Source organism: Nothoprocta perdicaria, unplaced genomic scaffold (assembly GCF_003342845.1).
Source record: "Nothoprocta perdicaria isolate Ctin4 unplaced genomic scaffold, notPer1 scaffold_105, whole genome shotgun sequence".
Lineage (NCBI taxonomy): Eukaryota > Metazoa > Chordata > Aves > Tinamiformes > Tinamidae > Nothoprocta > Nothoprocta perdicaria.
The window spans coordinates 666,902-688,915 of NW_020454150.1; the positions used below are offsets into that span (position 1 = coordinate 666,902).

At 35.9% G+C, this 22,014-nt stretch overlaps 1 protein-coding gene across 1 annotated transcript in view; it reads right to left on the reverse strand.

Annotated features, from left to right (window-relative positions):
* Window positions 1-22,014, reverse strand: part of LRMDA (leucine rich melanocyte differentiation associated) — a 590,186-nt gene that overhangs the window by 351,631 nt on the left and 216,541 nt on the right. The window lies entirely within an intron of this gene.

The window sequence follows — 22,014 nt, forward strand, 5'->3', positions numbered from 1 at the left end:
CATGCGCTGGTGTCTTTTTCCATTAGCTTTCTTCTGACCATAACAATGAAACAACTGAAGAAAAAAAAAAAAGGAAACTGAAAGCTTTTCCCATTAGGAGACAGCTTTTGGAATTCAGTTGAAACAGTTTATTAATTTCCTGAGCAAATGAGATAACAGCTTTCATATTTATGGTACTCAGCACTCACAGTCACTTCTCTGATTTAATGAGCACCAGAAACAGGGACACAACAGCTAATTTCCAAAACCACTCTCACATACGTCAGATCCCTTTGGGTGCTTCTTGCAGTCTTTACTTTTCCACAAGCTACCTATAAACACCTTTTATATTTTTTTATATATATATATATATATTGTTTTTCTCTCAACTGTTCTGCCTGTTCTCCTGGGTTGCAATGCTGCACCCATTGCAGCAGCTGGCTATGCTCACGATTTCTTGAACACCCCGAACACTTTTCAGTGGATCAATCTGCAATGGGTCAAGTTGATTAAAGGAGATCTGAAGATCCTAAAAATGAGTCAAATGTCTCCAGACCACTTGGAAGTAAATCTCTGTCAAGCAGCTCAGCAGGATCTCATTCCTGTACATCCATTCCCCCAAAAAACTTTGAGAAATGTAAATACAACTAATAGAAGAAATAGCAGAGAATCAGGGATCTTCCTGCATTCGTTCACTACCTAGTACCTCTAATAGCTCCCCAAGCTGCCTAATACCCAACAGAAATCAAAGACAAGGCCAGGAATCAGTGTATTATCCTCCATCTCTGATTAGAGCTCCTAAACATCGAGACTTTGGTGCAACTCTGCTGCTGGCCCATTGCATGAGCTCCAATAGCTTCCTCTATCTGGCTGTGTCTCTGCTTCATCTCTCAGAAGAGAGGCAGGTTGATGCTTAGCTCGGCTGACAAATTTCCCCTTCTTCACTTAATGATGTCCTTCTGCAGACTTCTCTCACATTTCTGCGCTCATTCTTCCCCTCCAACACATACACGAAGCCCTTTCCTTCCTGGCACTCCTCCTTCCACACACACAGTCTAGTCAGCAGAAATAACATTGCCTGCCCATCGTCAAGAACAGATAAATGAAATAAACTCGGACAAATTCTCCTCTGGGTTTTCCTAGCACATTTTGCATTGTCTGCCTACCTGGATTACAAGCCCCTCAGAGCAAGGACATGTTGTCTTGTTTGACTTGTACAGCTCTGAGGACATTGTTTCCACATAAATAATATTCATAGCAACGATAACATTGGTTTGGCCAGTTTTGATACACATGAAAATGATGCAATGAAATGTTTCTATTTTTTATTTTCCCCTTTTACATAATAAAATGCCGCATTCCTTCTCATTTTTCAGGAACTTCTAAGCCTGATGGAACTGCCTATTCCAAGGCTCTGCATGTTTAATCCTTTTGCTGAAAAGTGCTATGTGCTCATGCTGAAGAAGCAGCAGGACAAATATTTTCACACATTATCAGATAGCCGAGTGAAACAGGCTCCACCAGAATTTACAACTGAAGGCTACCAGAATTTACAACTTGCGAAATTGTGACTGTCTGTATTTTCTCATTACAGTGTGCTTGCCAGAGATAGAGAAGCACTTTTTTTTTTTCCTCCCTTTTTTTTTTTTTCTTGCCATCTACTGTCTCACTACTTCCTAGTTAAACCTTGTCTCAAGTTATCAACACTCTCTGGAGAGATAAGCTTCTTCTCACTTACAACCTGTCACTAATAATCGAACTTTCAAGACTCCATCTCGAAAAGAGACTACTGGAGGCACACAGGTCACAGGAATTAACTGCCACCAGTCCTCGCAGAAAACTAAGCTCATCAATCTATAGCTTCTCGTCATAATTAGAATAACGGCTTCGAAAATTTGGGCTGATGTTGACTCAGTCTTATGCCACAAAGACCGCTGATTAAAATCTTGGTGTGAAAGTTAATGATAAGTGCTGGTGGCGTTGTCGTGGCGACAGGGACAAACAATTCCCCTGCCATGACATTTTCAATGTCCTGCAGAAGAAAAACTGTCCTCTTTAGTGTGGCACTGTATGAAGCTTATTTATGGCTACAGGGCTTGCTGGATTGATGACTGTCGTAACACACTGTCAAATCCTTTACTGACACATTCATTTTTTGAGCCCCTGGTGTGGCAGAAATAAAACACAACAAAAATGTGAAAGTATTATTTATCAGTTTCTGTTTGAGTAAATAGCAGATGAAATAAATTCGGTATATTCTTGTACGCATATGTACACATACCTCCCCATACTTATTAAATCCACTGGAAATAAAAACCATTTAATGCACTTGCATTGAAGCCTTCCGAAACACTTTTTAGCCCAATTTTGCAGTGGACTTTTAACAGACCACACCCCCAAACAGCTACTGCAGACAACGAGGCTTTACGTAGGCATACAACTTTCCTCCCAGTGTGTTAATGGCTAAATCAGGGCCTACACTTGGTAAAATGGAGTATATGGTACACTTAGCATTAAAGACTGGGTCAATGTCTTTGGTAAATGCTGCAGAAAAACTCGTAAAGATTTTTTTTTAGGCTTTATAAGGCTAAAAGGGCTATCATCTCTACTTTAACCTACTATCTGTTAGATATGAATTGCCAAGTGCTCAAATAAAAGTCCAATCTGCAACCCACATTTTGGTAGACCAAGTGCTATTTTCTCCAAGCTTGTTAATATGTAGCTATCTGGACATTAGATTGCAWCTTCCATAAAATAAAAATTAATTAAAACATCTAAAGGAAAGTAGCAGCCTACTAGGAAAAGACTAGATCTCAGACCATGGATGAATGATGGCCATCCTCATCTTTTTCACAGGTCAAGCGCTATGCAAGTTATGATTAGAATTAGTCAAGATACACTTTGCCCCAACCATTTTGCAAATCTCTTAGATAATTATGTAGCTTTTGTTGTTTGGTAACCCAGCATCAAAAAGAGTCATAGGAACAGCTTTGAAAAGTGAAAGTTTAATCCTTTCTTTAGCTTCTAATTCGAGAGAGTTGTCTGTAACTAAAAAACACTGGTTGAGATGTAGACACTTTCTCAACTGTTTCAAAGACAAACTTCTACAGTGAGAGCCAAAGATGTTGGGTGTAAGTCTCTGATGTCAAAAATGGGTCTCTTTGCACTGATTTTTGACAGCTTTAAGTAGCAGCCGTGCGGCATTGACAGTGATGTTTTGAAATGCCTGCTCAACTTCTTAAAAGCAGAATAACAGCCAGTAGCCTTGGCTTAACTAGGATCAGGTATTTGTCTAAGTTTCAAATTATCATTTAGAGACAATAACCAATTGTCTGACGTCCCAAAAAATCATTAACCATTTAAAACACAAATCATATGGCCACATACCCTGGGCTTCAAAATGCACAATTTGTTCTTCTCTTCCATTTTGTATCCTAAAAAACAAGTTCTGAACTTGGCACTCTGACTCAGGCTTGGCTGTCATTGTGCCAAGTGAGTGGACGTGTGATCACATCCCTGCAAGCCACCTGCACTGGTTTCCCAAGTTAAAACTCATTACTGGTCTCTAATTGCAAAGCAAAATAATACTACAAGCTAAAATCAATTTGTCCTTTGTCAATTCTGTAAATAATACAGAGATTCCAGGTCAATATATCTAGTAAACACTGCAGAAAATTATGAAAAAATGTAACAAAATGTCAGTCATTAATTTTCTTGGCTTTTGTCTACTCACAACTTAACCCAGTTACATGGACGTATATTTGAAAAAGAGATGTAGTGTACTAACATGTAACTCTACACCTTTCCAACGCCTGATGTAAAAAGCTGAGTGTGCCGCATGAAAACTCTGGGTGACAAAACAGATTGTCAAATAAAAAAATAAAAAAATAAGGAAACTCTAGCCGTCAGTTTTAATTTCTTCATGGCCATCAGCTTTTCTTGTCCTATTAGTTACCATAATAGCAACACCGTGTTAAGCAAAATACCAGAAGCTTTCATTAGAACCATTAACATAATTTGATAACTGATGGTATTTGATTTCTGACTTTTGAACTTTGACTTAAAGCTTGGTGTAAGATGTAATCTCACTGATTGGGTGTTTTTTTAAAACATGAGTGCTTCGTGTTACATTGCTTTGTTAACTGTAATTAATGTTCACATTTGTCACAAATTGTATTACTGAAGAAAGAAGCCACAATGACGCTACATCCATGTTATTTTCCCCAAAATGATTGCCTTAATTTAAGGATTTTAGTCATGCATGTGACACTGAATATATATAAATAAAACTTTGTATAGAGGCCATTATCATTAATTTTTTTTAAAGAGAAAAATAGAGCTTGTTGCTACATGCATCTATGCCAAAAATTACAGAGCCATGATAACCTTCAAGATGCTCAGTTTCCAGATATACCATTCATTTATGCATTTTTCCCTAATCTTTAAGTACAGAGGCAAAGACAGTGCTACCCATTCCCGCCTCCAGCCCTGTGACCACGGACTCGGAGACAGACGGACACCTCCTCTCCTGCAGCTGGGAGCTGGCTCCGCTCCCTTGGCTGTGGCCACCAGGCCCAGATCCAGCACGAYGCTACCTCCAGCTACCTGCAGTGTCTATGCGATGGCAGGGAGAACACAATGTGAGCTACAACAGGGTAGCTACGCTTGCAAAAACTACTTTGTTTGTGAAAGCTTAGCCATACTTGTTCAGTAAGCAACATCTTGCAAAAATACTTTCTAGTTAGAAACAATCAGTTGAGAGTTTCACTGACCTGAAAAAGGAACTTCTGTGCAAAGCGTCCTCTGGGCACACAGTGCAGGCACCTGAGACTCCAAATCACACAATCAAGTGTTTATCTCATATCCACGAGCCCCTCTGCACACTATTTACAAGCCTACGGAAGCTTTTGGATGTATTCATACATGACCTTTATTACTAATACAAACCCTGTGTTTCTACAGCTACATCAGGACAAAYGCAAAGAAAGAGATCCTAGCTTCTTAAAAGATTCAATATAAAAAAAATGCACACAACTTCACAGATTTGCATAAGCACAGTCATGTGATAAGAACTTGTAATCATAACACACAGTTTGAAAGATATCAAAAATCATTTGTTATTCAGGACTTCATAGAAGAATTATAAAAAATGCTTGGAATTAGATTTGTTATAGCCGTGTTCTTTCTTTTTCTTTTRAAGCAAAGATGTATGGTACTGAATACCATAAGTAAATACTCTCCAACTAGAGAATTTTAGAGTTTGCATTTTCAGCACATTTTGAAAATATATATGGAAAAAAAAAAGATATGAATGCGTCATTAGAATATTATCCCTTCAACAGTGAAGGAGGCCTCATATTTTAAGTAATATTCCTACACTTCTAAACAACTAATTGCATTCTGATTAAATACATTAAACAGACTGTATCAAAATAAGAATCTTAAAAAAAAMCAAAAATCAACTAAAACTAGTCTGCTATTATTACATGTATCAAATGGTAATAAAATCATATACAATGTTTATGCAAATTAAGAGAGAGAACAAGAGAGAACAATGTCAACAAACATTTATCTTGCAGGTTTGATAACAATTTGCATAGTGTTCCCATAAGAACACTTGGGAAAAAAAAGTCTATTATCTCTTTTGCAGAACCTCAGTATATATATATTCTCATGTACATTGCTTCTAGATTGAACTCTGGCTATTTAAAAATATACATATTTTTCCTGTTGTGAATTTGTGAATCCATTTTAAATTTCTTTATTTTACCCCAAGTGCTAACACATTGATGTTCCCAGTAACAMAGCTATGTGAGAACAGAGGAGAAAAACTGTATGACACTCGTATATGAGCACAAGTTTATATTGATTTAAATAGCTATCACTTCTACAAGTGATTTGGAAATACTATGAGCTTTTAGGATATTATAGTGAAAGGAAAAAAGGGTTGGACTGTTCTGTTTGCTTAGGCTCTCCAGAAAAGGGTATAAAATGTGACCATGCAAGCCATTTTTCAGAAATAATTCATGCATAGGTTGAATTCACTGCAAAAGAGAAAAAAATACAGATGGATCCCCTTTGGTAAGATAGACATATTCTATTTAAAGTTATTTCAATTTCCTAACATAATCAACTTCCCTAGGTCTCAGTAGATTATTAACTCTGATAAAGCCTTCCTTATATTTACTATAACACCATTCAGTTTGTTACAGGCTGAATGCCTTTCAAATTTTCTATTGTAAGACTTTAATTCCAGGTATTTATAACATACATAAACCTGCCATGGAACTCAGACTTTCCATCAAGGTTTCCTTTGCCAACATGTTTGTTTTCTTTCCCATAAACACGCTTGAGAAAGAAAGGGAAGAGGCATTAAAGACGTATAATCCCTTGAAGAAAACTCATAACACAAAGCAAATGGGTCAAAAGGTTTAGCAGAAACCACGGTCTCAATCCTAAAGCACTCGCTTTTGTCTTAGCACACCAAGAAAACTATGGAACATATTCCCCAAACAAACAGGTTTAGAAACCAAGCACAAGCCAACTGTAAGGAGGCAGTTTGGCTATTATAAGTTACCACTGCCATTGTAAAGGACAATTTAGTAAATTCACTATTGGAACAGACACAATATGCACCGATACGCTGTTTTGCCATGACTTCGTTCAGCACAAAAGAGAAAAGATATAATAAGTTCAGATCTCACTAGTACTTGACTTGCTTAGGATTCACAGATTGCCTGTACCTTTAAAATACACATTTAAATCTGATTATCTTAGTTTTCTGCTTCATCGCAACACCAAAATAGCACTGACCAGCTAGGGCACCGGAATATCTGCTCCCACATCTGTTTACTGCTCTCGAGTCACTGCTGTATTTTTGGGTCAAGGGAATAATTTCTAATACAACTTTAAGATAGGAGTAATATTTGTTGTTGGGTCACTGAGTTATCAGATCTTCAACAAAACCTATTGTGAAAGTTATACCTCAAAGAAGTTCTCAGAAACTTCTTGTTCCTTTTTTAGGAAACAAGGATCCTGAAAGAAAGCTGCACTATTAAAATAGCATTTTTGGCCTTACAAACAAAATACACCAGAAGTTTTCAGGAAAAATGAGTGATACTTTAGCACATAAACTTTCACGCGTTCAAAGAGTTTGCTTATGCCAATGTGCCTCCCAAGTATCTATAAATCTAYGTGAATAGTATTTTGAAGTTTTACAAGACCAACACTGCACTGTGTTAGTTACCACCAAGTCCTTAGGATCCCCACTAAGGCATCCACAGAGGCATAAGAGCACAGCACATCCTGCCACCTAAATAAAGTATCTAGGAGACAGAGAAGCAAAARGTTCATGTTTAAAAAGCATATATATTATTTGTTCTAATATATCAGATAAATAGATGGTGCAGGGGAAAAAAATTACTCCAATCTAAAGACATATTTTTTCCCTAAGTGACAGAAGACACTATCATTGTTCTACCATACCAAAGAAAAACAGGTTAAGCGAAACACATAGCATTCAGTAAAGAAATTAGAATAACTGCTCCACAAAAAAAGGACATTCAGTTAAGTTCTAAACCATTGCTCTGAATTAGGAACTTTACTTATTTTCAAGTTAAATCAAGTAAAACTTCCTCAGCACTTCCATGAAGAATATCTACAAATACTAGAAAATAATTCTGCTTTCTTCAAAATTTTCTGAACTTCACTCTTTTTAGATGTTAGATCAATACAGCTCTGTACAAGTTCTGAAAACAGTTTCAAGTTAGTCTATGTATGTCAAACACTTATAATCAAGGAACAGAAAACCTGCTGCACACCAAATAAACACAGGAGAGAAACAAGGGCTACTAAAGGATTTTCAGCGTCACGGTTCACAATATAGAAATCCTAATGGCATGATGTGTTTTTCTATACTATATTTAAATCACAGAAATGWCTGACACTCAAAATACTAAAAAGAAGTTAGAACAAAACCCCAAAACTTCACAGAGAACAATATGGCATTGGTAAGAAGGGAGAGAYAGAGACACACTGTCCTCTCTAACTTCCTTGCTGCATTATCATGCTAGTTAACTTACGTTTAAATATTGTTTACTAGATGCTATAGGAATCGTTCTTCACCGCTTCTTAGGCCCAACATAGGAAATGAATTTCTGCATCTTGCATTGCAAAAATTATTTTGCAAAAGCTAGAAGCAAGTCTGACAGCTCTTGGTTTTGTGACACCCTAAGTAGCTGCACAATGTAACGGGAAGCTGCTAGACAGGCACGGATTCCTACATGTTTCTAAGTGTCCCATTCAGGCAAGATGATGCTATCCACATTGGCCAGGTGGCATAATAGAAATAAAAGTAAATTGTAATAAAAGACTGTCACCAGATCAATGTCTCATACTTGACAATTGAGCATTTTGGCTCTGCTTCAGCATTCATCAGCCAAAACCTATTATCTTATGACAATACTCCATTTCACTGATATCTGTTCATTATAAAATATATATATTTACAGTATTTGGGAGGCAATTTTTAACGCTGTGCATGCCCTTTAAAAGGAGACTATTTTAACATTATAGATTCCAAATGACTAGTCAAGATATTCAATTCCCTGTTTAAATCTTTAAATATACTTAGGAATTCCTTGTTTCAATAGACTTTCTAATGCCTGTTCTTTTACTGTTTAAATATATATTACAATGTAAAATGAGAAAGGTCTTCATTAACTCATTGCACTTGGGGAATTCACCTTTTTATGGTATTAGTTTCAGTCATTTATCACAGTGCATTATCAGTAACCAAGAAAATTGACAGCAGCACTTATGTACGTCACTATATTTGAACTTTCCAGGTTAGAATTTTCAAAGGAACCTTATGGAGTCAGGTACCTAAACACGTGAAACAAGATCCTAACTTGAACTTTCTTCTGGCCCTGGAATAACAAATACATTGCATTTGACTGCAATCACCTATTCTGAGACTTAACTTTAGTCAGCTACCTTGCAAAAAAGCCTTTACATGAAATTACTAAAGGCAAAAGTCTTGTGTCATTAAGGTCTTTATTATCCTGAAAAAAAATTAATAAGAAAAACATAGGGTTTGGGCTTTCTTTAAGATTTTTTTTGAAGGCTRTGCATTCAAGAAGAAATTTAGAAAGTAACAAAAGCAGTCTAAAAACCGTAGGAAATACCTAGTAGCATCTGAGACTGAGCGAGGTATTATCAGTGTCAGCATATTGATGACCCAGATGGTATTTGTATGTTTGAAGTATGACATCTTTACTCCTCTGTCATCTAATACAAGTAATTAACAATAATCAAGTGGGTGTTAATTGGATATAATGGAACAATCTCCAGTCAGCCTGAGCCTACTATTTGCCTCTTACTAGTAATTATGAACACTAAGTACTCACGCTAATCTCCTTCTTCTCACTGAAGCCAAACAGAGGTGCAGTATTTACTCAGCTGATAGCTTGTTTTGTCTGCAGTTTAGTCTGTTTTAAGCCAAGAAACTCATAATTTGCAGAGCCGTCACCAGCTGCCAGGATCACACAAAGGGATGCAAGGCCCCAGATGACAGCAATTCAGTATATATCATCCCGCAGAAAAGGACAATTATTAATTAAACTGACCTGCTACAACCCAATAGCCACAATACCTCAACATGAAAATCCCAAAGACTCTCCTTTTGTATTACAGATATTCACATATCAAATCCATATTTCTCTTCCAGAAATATATTTAGTTAGAGGACTGCAACATCCTTTGCTGTTTGGAAAATGGTGAACTATCAGTCACATCACTGCAGAATGCACTTGCCTGTTTGATTACTATTACTGCAGCAAATTGGAAGTATCTTATCAAGAGTGACCATTAGAAACATATTATCAGCCATTAAGCAGATGGTTAGATGTTTTAAAATAGCTTTTACATAGTAATAGAACCCMGAGTAGTCAACCTTATTTATGATTCTATTAAGGGCAAAAAGAAAAAAAAAAGGGGTGGGAGGGGGGGAGATTTTTTTGTGATGAGAGGGGCATATTTTTAGTAGTATTGTGATATCATTATATAACCAATATATGAACCAGAGAATTCATTATAACACTTTAAGCACACTTAAATGCTATTAGAATTACACTTACTTCCTATATAAAAAAATAACAATTCCATCACAGAAAGACCTGAAATGATTCAATATATCAAAGCATGGAAAAGGTAGTTACACCATGCCAAATTAGAAAATCTGCTTTAGAGGACAGATTTTTAAGGAGGAGTCCCACAAAAATGTCAGTTATTCATATCATCTAACCCATACCAGGCTTTGCTTGATTTAAGAAGGATTAAATTGGTTTGTGCCAAGACAGATTTTTTTTTTTAATGTTAAAGAAGATGTCACCGTTGTAAAGATGTCACCGTTATTTCAATAACTAAGATCTGCATTGATTTACAGAAATGATATTCTAGTTGGAATACAATTACTGATTGATGCGGAAGACCAGAAATACAGACCATTAAGCACCATTACATTATTGATCCCTTGTTTGAATTTGGGCAAATCACTCCAGGWGGGATGAGAATCTTACAGTTTTTGTTTGTCAGTTCACTGAATTGTAGCTGGGGTTCCCGTTTACATAGTTGAGATAGAACATAAAGTCACATGGGGCTGTTAAACCAAATGCCACAAAGCAAACCATGATAATCATACACTATTTCAACTCTATCTCAATGTGCAAACATCTCCAAGCTCTAGCATTTCACAATTCTTTACTGAAAGAAATTCTATTCCTGAAACACAGATGCAGTTTAACCTATCAACTATTGTTCCCTATCAAATAACATAGCCATTGTATACACCCTTTCCCCAGACAGCAACTGAGTGTTAAATGTTTAATTCATGGTTTCCCTTGCTTTTTCTTTAAATTACTTTCTTCCAAAAGTCACACACACACAAAATTATTTCCAATCTTCATTGCAAATTAYTCCAAAAGAATAATTTTCTTAAATCCTTTCCAAATATATTTAAAGTCTACACCTCCATAGATTTTTAACAGAGCTTCCATCACACCTTCCAGAGAATGAGCCAGCATGGACAGACTTAGGCACTCGACAAAATCTACTATAAGCTATTGATGCAGTCATTTAGCCAAGGGTACAGCAGCATGAGCGAACAACGATTATTTAAAGAGAAACATTGGTCAAATAGCATTTATTCATGATGTCTGCAGTCTTCAGAAATAAAATATCTGAAGAAAACTCTTTTTGTTGTAAAAACACATCTGTGTTACAGTGCCACCAAAAGAGACCATTGGAAAACAACAAAAGATTAAGTAGCGTTTGGATTGAGCCAGAAAGAACAAAAGATATTTTCTGACACTGAAAAACCAAGTTTAGTTTACAGTTTATAGGCAGGAGGAGCACTCTATCAAGTGCATCACAYCAGCAGAAAACAATTCCTAGTTCATTAATAAACTTAAAGTCCTGTTGAAGCAGCAGTATCTATCAAACACAAATATCTTTGTGCCATCTATGAAATCCATGATTTAATTTCTGATACAACTGCTTTAATCAATTAAATACTTTCTGCTAAAAAAGAGACCACAATACCACACAAATATCTTTTCACCTCATCTAGAAAACCTTGTAAAATACATCACAGTCTTTCTAGACCTCATAGTCGCATTTAGTATACCTGCAGCTTTTCTAAGGAAAGCCAAAGTTTCCAGCAGAAGTATCAACCATTCATAATTGCTTAAGAATTGGAAGAGTTCAAGAGTTGCTAGTATCAAGGTAATTAGGGCTTCATCCAGGCTCCTTGTCCCCCTTCCCATTCTGATGTCATCTGCAGTTCAGATCTTAAAACTAAATACTTGTTATTTTAGAGCACACAACACCTCGGGCTCTCTTAATGCACACTATTATGCCACCTGGACATGAGCTAAGAGAATGCAGATTAAACAGAAAAGAACCATATATATGAATGAACATCCCCCTACACTGCAAAAACCCAAATCCTGATGTTATTGCTAACCCACTGAAAAGAAATCTGTCAGGACTCTCTCCCTGGCACCACTGAAAGCAGCATGAATGGCAGAAATTTTGATTGATGTCACTGCCTGCCTGTCAAGTGAATCAAGCAGGGCCAACCTAATCATGTTAGATTAGTGGATATAGACATGATATAATATTTTTGTGTTACAGATATGTACGTAGAGAATGTGCACGCACAGAGTCACAGGCACATAAACATATCTCTCAAATAATGGTATGTACCAGACAAAGTATATTATTATCAAGTACTCAGACAATGCCTATGAGTTTGGGCTGTATTTCTTTTTTTCTTCCTCTTACTCCCATAGTCACACATAAGTGAACGGGATCATGGATTTAAGACACACCTTGTGGTAGAAMTTCCACACGTATTTTCTGGAAGCTTGATTCATTAGTTTTCTTTTTGTATTACTGTACTAAACTAGCTAATTTATACTATGAATCTAGCATGAAATTGATACAACCACCTTTTCTAGATAACAGACATATAACCAGATTTAAATATATAGTCACACAGACTATCTTGTGAAAATAAGCTCAATAAATTTTGAAAAAGTGAGAATACCTGAAGACAACAAACCTGAGGTCAGAGAGAAGAAAAAAAATTACGATCTTATCGGACAAAGCATACAAAAGAGGGAAATGTCTGTTCCAGACATGAGACTGCTGTCTAACCTTTCTTCATCCAAGTATTTGCTCAGTTGATACCTTTGTGATTGGCAAGTAGAAGAATCAATAAGGAGAAATATATTATCTGAGCAGAATAGTTATGAAGAGCTGAGAATCAGAACAATTAACTATCATATATGAAGTCAAATAAACAAAAAACCTCCCCAACCCCAAGCTTGAACTAACCCATAAACAAAGCAAAATGTCAAAAGCTGCCAGCACTACATTTCAACTGCTCAGAGGTAACTGTCCTAGATCCCAGGCCAGAAGCAGCAGCTGACAATTCTTTGTGTATGTTTTAGACTCTATGTTYTAATTCAACAAATACAGTGCCCTGCATGACCACAGGGTTCGCAGCAATAACAAACATGCAGAAACAATTTTTAACTACACGGGACAAATACATTTTATTCTATATGCATCCAGTTATAAAGTAAGGTTATTTTGAACCTGGACCTAAAACAGCACAAAGTAAAATTTAAAAYAGATGACTTGCCTAAGTACATTCAYATACACCCCTTATCTACCCAAAGAATTAGCCACTTGTACATAATGCAATTGACCATTACAAAAGATTGCAAGATGATGTAGAAGGTATAACCAATAAATCTGCTTATGCAAATAAATAAATAATCCAACCCAGACCACACTAACTTAGCTAAAAGACCAGTCTTCACAGATTGGTCTCAGCCTAAAGCAGTCAGGTCCCACTTGGCTCATTCCACAGAGGAACTGCGCAGGATCCATACGACCCTTGTTGTCCCAGTCTTGCATGCAAATTTTGATAGCTTTGAAAATGTTTTAGGGCTTGCACAGAATTTTGCAGAATGCCAGCTTGAAAATTTTAATTGACTTATTAGTAATATCTCTTCTTTGAATGACCTTTTAGTCCTCCTTATAACATATCACCTACTTTTACTACCTTCTGGCTGACAGCTTTTAATATATTCCTTCCTAGTGGATGATATCATCTGTCCTTGGATGGAATTAACTAAAGCACTACACATTTAGAAGCTGACATTAATCCACATCCACAGATTTTTAACAGCTGCTGGGATAAATATTGTGTTTCCATGCATTAGGTTTTATATAACAATGACTAGTAGAAATAAATTGAGATTAAATATACACTGGCAACATCAAAACCAAGGGGAAAAAACACCCAGCTGATAAATGCAGTGTTTTAGTGGCTGCATATATCAATGACTAAAAATACTTACTGTAATTAGCAAGAATAATTCAGTTATAGTGTAAACATACGGCATATTTTGTTCTTGTGGCATTGTTATATCTCTTGATAATCACATTTATAAAAAACTTTAATGAAGTGATAGCTGGTTAAAGACCCAGGTAATACTTCATACCTATTTCAAGAAATATAGCAACTGTTACGGCATCACGTTTCTTTTGCAAATTATGTATTTAGTTTTACACACACACAAGCAGATCAGGGGCCTTCCACAGAGTAGGGATGATGCTCAACCTGGTGCACAAGTACTAGGCTCGGCAGCTGAGCCTAAGTTGCCGCAGTCTAAGCAGTAACCTAGCAGAACTGCCTGCAAACCAGGATGAGAATTGACCTTGGCACAGGAAAACCTACACAGTTCAACAGAACCCTGCTATTCTCTCTTTCTTTATATACCAAAAGTTGTATACGTAAATTGATGAAAAGCATTTACAATGAACTCAAGCATCTCTGTAAAAGGTKTCTTGAAAGTGAGCAATTACTTTCATCATTTTGATTATCTGCCCCCCAAATTGTTAATTGCTACAGAGTCAATAACCACACGCTAAAGTCTGAAATATTCTGAATATTTCTGAAAACAGCAATGTAAGTCTTCTTCAATACATGTGCAAAACACTTCACAGAAGTTGTTGGGACTGGTGTCTTTGCTGAGATTCAGTGCTAAATACAGATATCTTTCTGCCTAATACTTTTTTTCCTCATAATATGGTTCTATCTGAAATTAACTGAATTTCGAAAACAGAGAACTGAAACCTTACTGACATAGCAGGGAGTGCTTTGCTAATGACAAGGGAGTAGTCCGCTCTTAGACAAAACTATATTCATGTTACTAGGGTTATATTTGCAGAAACCACCAGAAACATAGCAATGTGATAACGTATTTGATAAACAGATTAAAAAAAAAAAAATACAAGCCTGATGAAAAGTTACCATAAAGAATAAATACTCATCTACGTTTCCCTCTACTTTCTCATTTTACAGTTAATACACAATTTTGTAACCCAGGCTAGCATGTTAACTCAAGTTTTGCTTTGCCTTCTATACCAGAGCATGTCTCATTATACCAGTAAGAGTTATGGTGGGCTGCATCAACTTAATTCAAGGCTCTGCAATTTTAAAGTTTTTAAACTTACATTTAGAATTAGAAAGTTGTAATGGGAAAAATTAAATCTAGCTCTATAAATGTAGTTCATTTTGCTGATGTATAAGGCAGAATTCAATAATCACCCCTTCAAAACTGCAGTACTAGTAGGAACAAAAAATTATTTTTGTCACTAAAGATCACCAGATGATACCTCGAATACAAGTAAAAATCAAATATGCATAAGGCAACAGAACAATTTCATAGATATTTCACAGGTTAAAACTTAACTTTTACAGAAAGAGTCCATCACGGCTATTCTTTGGGGAAAAAAGGGGAAAAGGCCATTTAAAGGATTAAAAATATTCCATAAAGTCATGTAATTGCCTACTATAAGGCTACAAAGTAACAAGTAATAATATATAATTGTATTTGATTTCACAGTTTTGAAATAAGAAATAAAAAGTAAGGAAGAATAGGCAAAAGAGTGTTGTTTTTCACAAGTGTTAATGTGGCATAAATTAGGACTAGAGATGAAATAAATTGTAAATGAATAAATTCCCACAGTTTTATTCCCTCAATATTGGCTTTTCCTTCAGGGAAAGAATATGCTACAGATTAGAAGGAAGATTTAATATATTTTCCATAAACTGATTTTTCTTAATTTTGTTACAGAACTTTTCACATGAAAGCTCCACTCATAACAGGAATACTAGGGTTGCATCTCCCTGCTCTATTATGAATACATACATTTAGGGAATACCTCTTTTCTTTTGTTAGCTGAAAGCTGGGTACGTTGCATGTTGGGGTGGAACAGAATAATGTTCTGTGGTTTATGTAATACTACACTGCAAACATCCTGAATTAATAAAGCAGAAAAATCACAGTGTATTCTTGGTTTCATTAGGAGATAGTAAATGTTATACTACTGCCAAACCTTGGATTCTGTTGTCTGACTGCTTTCTTATGACCAAGACGTGAAAGATATATTCCTTTAATTTTTTTTTCTACTTCACGTTCAGATGTGTTCAAACTCATTGCTTCTGGAAATGAAGATGCTCTGGTGTCAGCTGTAAAATCTGTATCTCACTTCCTCAGACAAGTGGATATTTATTGACAGGGTGTGAGAGAGAAAGAGAGGAGAGACTGCCTGTCCTGGAGCCAGTAACCTTGGTGAAGATGCAATGTCACAAACACCAAGCCATCATTCTCATGGATGTACGGCATATTATTTAAAGGGAAACAAATATCGGCCACTGAATGTCACTGCAAGGACACATCTTCTGCCTCTTAACTAAACTTATCAGTGCTGTGGTTTAATATGGTACCTTTTTCATCCTCCCCTCAAATTCATCTTACAGAGCAGCTCTTGACACTACCAGAGAGCAGTCAAGACTAAGATTTAGTGACGTTTACTTCAAACAGATCTAGATTTATTGACATTTGTGGCCCGCTTCCTCTCTCAGTAACCACACACAGGATTAATTTTAACCATTTCTCTCACTGTGAAAAACTGCACACTTAGGTAAACAAGTTTCAGACACCTAATGCTAATGTCACTGGCATATTTCCACTTTTAATTGCAATAATTTAATCACGAGACCTGAGCTCACTGAAGTTGTGTTGCTAGAAGGAATTTGGATTAAAAAGGCACATGGCAACCCCTTCTCAAAATTAACTCTCTTCTAGCAGGGAGAAAAGGATTTATATCTCAATGGATTATGCAAACATGTGATTATCAACTACACATGAAAATACTAGAGCAGGAAAATAACCTTTTAATATCTACTCCTAGTATCTACATTAGGGAGTATTGCTTGTCTGATTCAGTCTGTATTTRTTATTATTATGACCTGTACCTTCTGTTAACTTCTAAATACAGAAGTTCTACRTTCCTTATACTTCTGCTTTTCTACAAAAAWGCTACCTTACTAGCTAAATAACTGAAATTTGATTGAACAAGGCTACCTCATTGAATTTCTGCTAATATTTATAAATGATATGAGATGACGGAACTCATATTTTTCAAATCCAGAGGTGACAGGCAAAACTGAACTGTAGCTTTTATTCAGCATCCACACAGCCTTCTTGTACCAACACAGGAACACCTAGAGCTGTAGTTTAAAATGTGAATAGCCAAATACACGGTTAACTCTCCTGACATTTTGTAGAAGTACAAATTTTCAGTGTTCTGTAAGAGATTAACTACTAAATGAAAAAGAAGTGCTGCATGTAAATTTAAAAGTCCAATAACACCCAAGAGGCATAACTATAATTATTGCTGATGAAAGCTGTTTAAAGCTAGAAATACATTTCTATTAACAATCAAACTTAGTTTTCATTGCCTTTTTCTCAAGTTTTTAGTGAATAACCTTCGATGATAGCACATGATAATGATTCATTAGAAAAAAACTAATTTATATTTCAGAAGTGTGCATATTAAAGAAAAGAGTCAGAAATCATACCAGTGAAAATCAAATGCCAGAGGAGCAAGAAGAAGGTTTGGGGATGAATAATATTCCACAGCAAAAGATGTGTCATTGGAGCGCCTCTTTACTTATGCCTACCATTCAACATTAGAATGGTATTAAGTAGTATCGATTAAAATCACTTACATTTAGTTTTATATGATATAAAATAATTGCAGTTCATTCCTATTTACTCAGTTTTATCCAAAGCATATATGATGGGAGAATCCAGCACCAATGAGTACAGAAGRGCTGTGAAACATGTCTACAGAGCAGACACTTCAGCTCAAAGTTGGATGACTAAATGCAGGTTTTTACAGAAATTCTACATGCTAGGAAAACACCCTGTAGTTTATGGAAAAAGGCTACAGTGCATCCTTATAACAATATAAATCTCCAGAACCTTTGTGATGATATCTAATTTACGTGGCTGTCACGGGAAAGTGTGGTATAGTGAATTATACACAATACTAAGCTTAATTATGAACAGTAACCCAGAAATCTTGATTAGAAATCATTTGTTCACTACACTCAGAGTCTGTAAAAACAATGATGAATTTATATAGCACACTGCAATTATTCCCAGAAAATCAAAAGGAAGGTATAGATTAAATAAGAAATTATTTCTTAGGATCACTGCCAAATTTTAAGTACACTATCAAATACAGAGTAAAAATACTACAGTAGTAAATCTGTTTTACAGAAAAATAGCTACTTAATATTCACATCAATTCTTTCCATCTACAAAAGTAGGCATTTATAAACTAAGGGCATGATTCTGCAAATTGCACTTTGTTCTAACAAATGGGCTACATCTCAACGTATTACAGAGAAGCATTCACAGTTCACTACAGAACCTCTGTTGGAAGCTCTCAGACACATGACTGCTCCCACCACCACACTACTACTCTCTCCTCAGGCAGCTTGCATAGAAGTTTTCAGGATGTTGCCAGTTTCGTGGGGACCCTGTTCTCAGCATTCTCCAGAAACCTTCCAAACAAACTCATTTTCTGGGCATAAATATCTCAGGGTCCCCATTTCACTTACTGTACAGAGCACACAAAGCCCCACTTCCATAGTCGTGTCATCAAACTAAAACCTGTAGGTTTGTGAAGCAGACACATATGATCATGAGATGAAAGCCACTGTGACAAATAATCTTTATCAATATTAGCACAGCCTCAACTTTCATGCACAGGAAATTTAAAAGTATAAAATTATAAAAATCTCTAGCATATTTTAATATAATGAATGAAAACTTCAACATCAATATCATGAAGTGTTCAACATTCTTCCCTAGAGAAGTCCACTGGTAGCTTCCTAAGCAAAAACCCTCTTTCAAATGAAGAGACATCCTGAAAAATCTTACTTCAGAGAAAGATCTTATAGTTACATGTAGAAACAAATTAAATAAATCATGATTACAAGAGTAAACATGTAAATTCTGATCAATAACTACTTGCCTCCCCCTCCCCCAGCACTAACAGCTGCAATAAAGCTTTAAATGTAAAGCTGAACACAACCAGCCATAAAAGTATGTAAAATAAATGAGGATAACATAATGAGGGAATCCAACATTCATCTCATAAATATAGCATAACGACCACAACTAAAATGTCAGAGAATCTAATAAATCAATATGGTGGGACAGAGCTATCTTTACGCTTAGCATACATAAAAATATATTTACTTGCAGGCCTTTTTTTTTTTTTTTTTTTTTAAGCCAGAGATCAAACAAAGAGGATCGTAAGTAACTTAACTCCTTATTAACTTGGTCACTCAAAGTTTCATAGTATTTTTATCACAGTTTTCTAGCCAGCTGTAGAGGGCATGTAACACATTCTCCCATAAAAGATCAAATGACTTTATGAACTAGCATATAAAATAAAATCACATGCATCCCTTTGAATGGATACTTCAGAGATACTGTCTGAAATAATATCTCTAAGAGCAAATGAATAATCCTACATAAGTTCTAGATTTTCAGAAAATACAGATTTTTTTTGAAAGCAAGGCATGATGGAGTGTATTTTCTTAATAAGCTCACAGAATCAAACACTCAGCTATAGGTTACATAGATAAGTTTCCTGTGCTGCAATAATAAATCCTTTTTTAGTTGCTATTTTAAAAACATCAAGGGGTAGAAATGCACAACTGCTACTATAAAAATTAGAAGAGAGCACAGACCAAAATAAAATGTAGGTTTTATTTCAGTCTCTATCAAATGTATAACTTGAAACAAACTTTGAGATCCTTACAGCTTTTTAGTGGGGCAGGTGAAGGGAGGGAGGGGAAAAAGGCATAAAAGGTGATATTATACTACATACTTATCAAAATCTGTTGCCAGCCTCGGAATTCAATTTTTGTTCATGCTTTTCTTAACAAGTCGTTCCAACAAGTTGCTCCACCAACCCCATGGCATCAACAGGGAAACAAGTATTCCTTTTTCTAAGCACATAAAAGAGTCACGCGATCAATTACACATGATGGCAYGATAGCCAATGGCTATATGTTTTCAGTTTCTAATCCAGACGCCTTCAAAAACGTATCTCTGAAATAAATTACAGTCAGGGCAAGTAACCAAATGAAGATTTCTGTACATAACTTAAAACTAAGCACCTCCAAAAACCGAGCAGGAAACTCATTTCCACATACTGGATGTTTTTAAAAGTTACTAATAAACATTTCATCTAAACTAGAGACCAGAACTAAACATTAAGTCAATCAACTGACCTCGGCATTTACATCCTGAGGGCTTATCTGCTAAAGTTTTTTTTTCTTTTTTTTTTCCCCACCAATTGCTCTGTAGTTGTGTGATACTACTGTAATACAAAGACTAGCACTGTTAGCAATTTATGTTTGAGGCACTTTCACAGTGCACTAACAAGGGTGTTATCTTTTCAACAGTTATTGCATTGGGAAGCCTTCCAGTGGAAGTCTTCTCCAGCTAAGAAATTAACAGTTTTCCTTTTCCCCTCCAACCCCACCCCTTTCTTTCCCCCTCCAACATTTACTTTATTCAACCTGAAGAGCTGCTTAGGTCTCACCATTTCCTAGACTTCTCTTCACATTTTCTTCTCAGATAGAGATCATAATGGAACTACCTAAACATTTAACAGATCTGTCTAACAATGGGTTAAGTAACTGTCCTTGAAGATGGAAGAATAACCAAATTCTTCATTTCAGTATTAACTAGAAAGACCTAAGAGCATAAGACATCAATTCAGTAGAGGAAACGCTTTGCTTATTTTGATTAACTTACAAGCCTATAAAACAGAAACACAAGTTTATCTAGTGTACATCTAAATAAAGGGAAATCTCCTCCATAGCAGATTACTGCATTCATCAAGAAAAATGAGTGTTGATAATTGGGGTATCAGACTATTTCAATGTATGCGTGAAAATAGTAGACACAATGATACCATGGGAATCAAAATTTCAACCAGTCACTGGACTGCACTTTTCACTCGCCCATTGCTACTTAGTCTAATTTCTTAATCTCTATATGATTGTATTGTAGAACAAAAAAGTGCCTGTTCACATAAAATCTAGTAGATTTACATGAAATAAACATCTGATCCCAAGTCTAATCTTCTAAAACAGTCTACTTATTATAATTCTTTCTCATCTGCCTGTCACAATGCATCTTCCATACCACCGCAACATTCACAATCAGTACAGATTAGAGAATCATGAAAAGTTAGAAGGAAAATCTAACATCCTAGAAAATGATGTTATTGTTCAACATTTTCCAAGAAAAAGATCTGTGACCATTCCCCACTTGTCAGATTCTAGAAAAATCTACTTGCATTGCACTAAATGACTGAAGCAAGAATAAAGACATATTTGGGGCATAATCAGATGATATACRTAAGCAAGTTTTGGCACAACAAAGGAAAAAATAACATTGTGCAAGGAGTGTAAAATTACTTCAGAGAAATCATGGTCTCGTAAAGTGTGCGTGTGTGTGTGTGAGAGAGAAACAGAAAGTATATGCATATTAAAGACACAMATGCACAGACATATATAAACTCTGAGAAATGAGGCCAGATTTCATGCAAGAAAATCTCAGCTACTACTTCAAATTCTTCAAGCAGTCTCTTTAGATAAATGCTTAGTTCAATTTCGAACTGAACTAGTCTGCATGTCAATTTTTTCTTGCTCCAGCTTTTCTTATTAACAACTTTCTTATTGCTGTCTAATTATATCTGGCTAATAAATGAACCACCTGAAGCACAAACCAGCTGGAGGAAGCCTGCCTAACAAGAACAGTAGGTTCAGCTTCAGACTGACCCGGGTGGAAGACATGACTATTATTCCAGCCAAATGATGTTCTTAGAGAAGTGTCTCTTGCTTTCATTAATCTACTCTTTTGGGTGCACTTTGTGCTTTTCTGCAGTCATACTACAAAAGGTGGGTTGCTTAAGAAACAATTAGGTGCGTATACAAAACAATTTGCAGGCAGTCTTACTCCTTCAGCTTTCTAAGTGAAGTGCCTTTCAAGGCTGATTTATAACACTGTCGTCTTC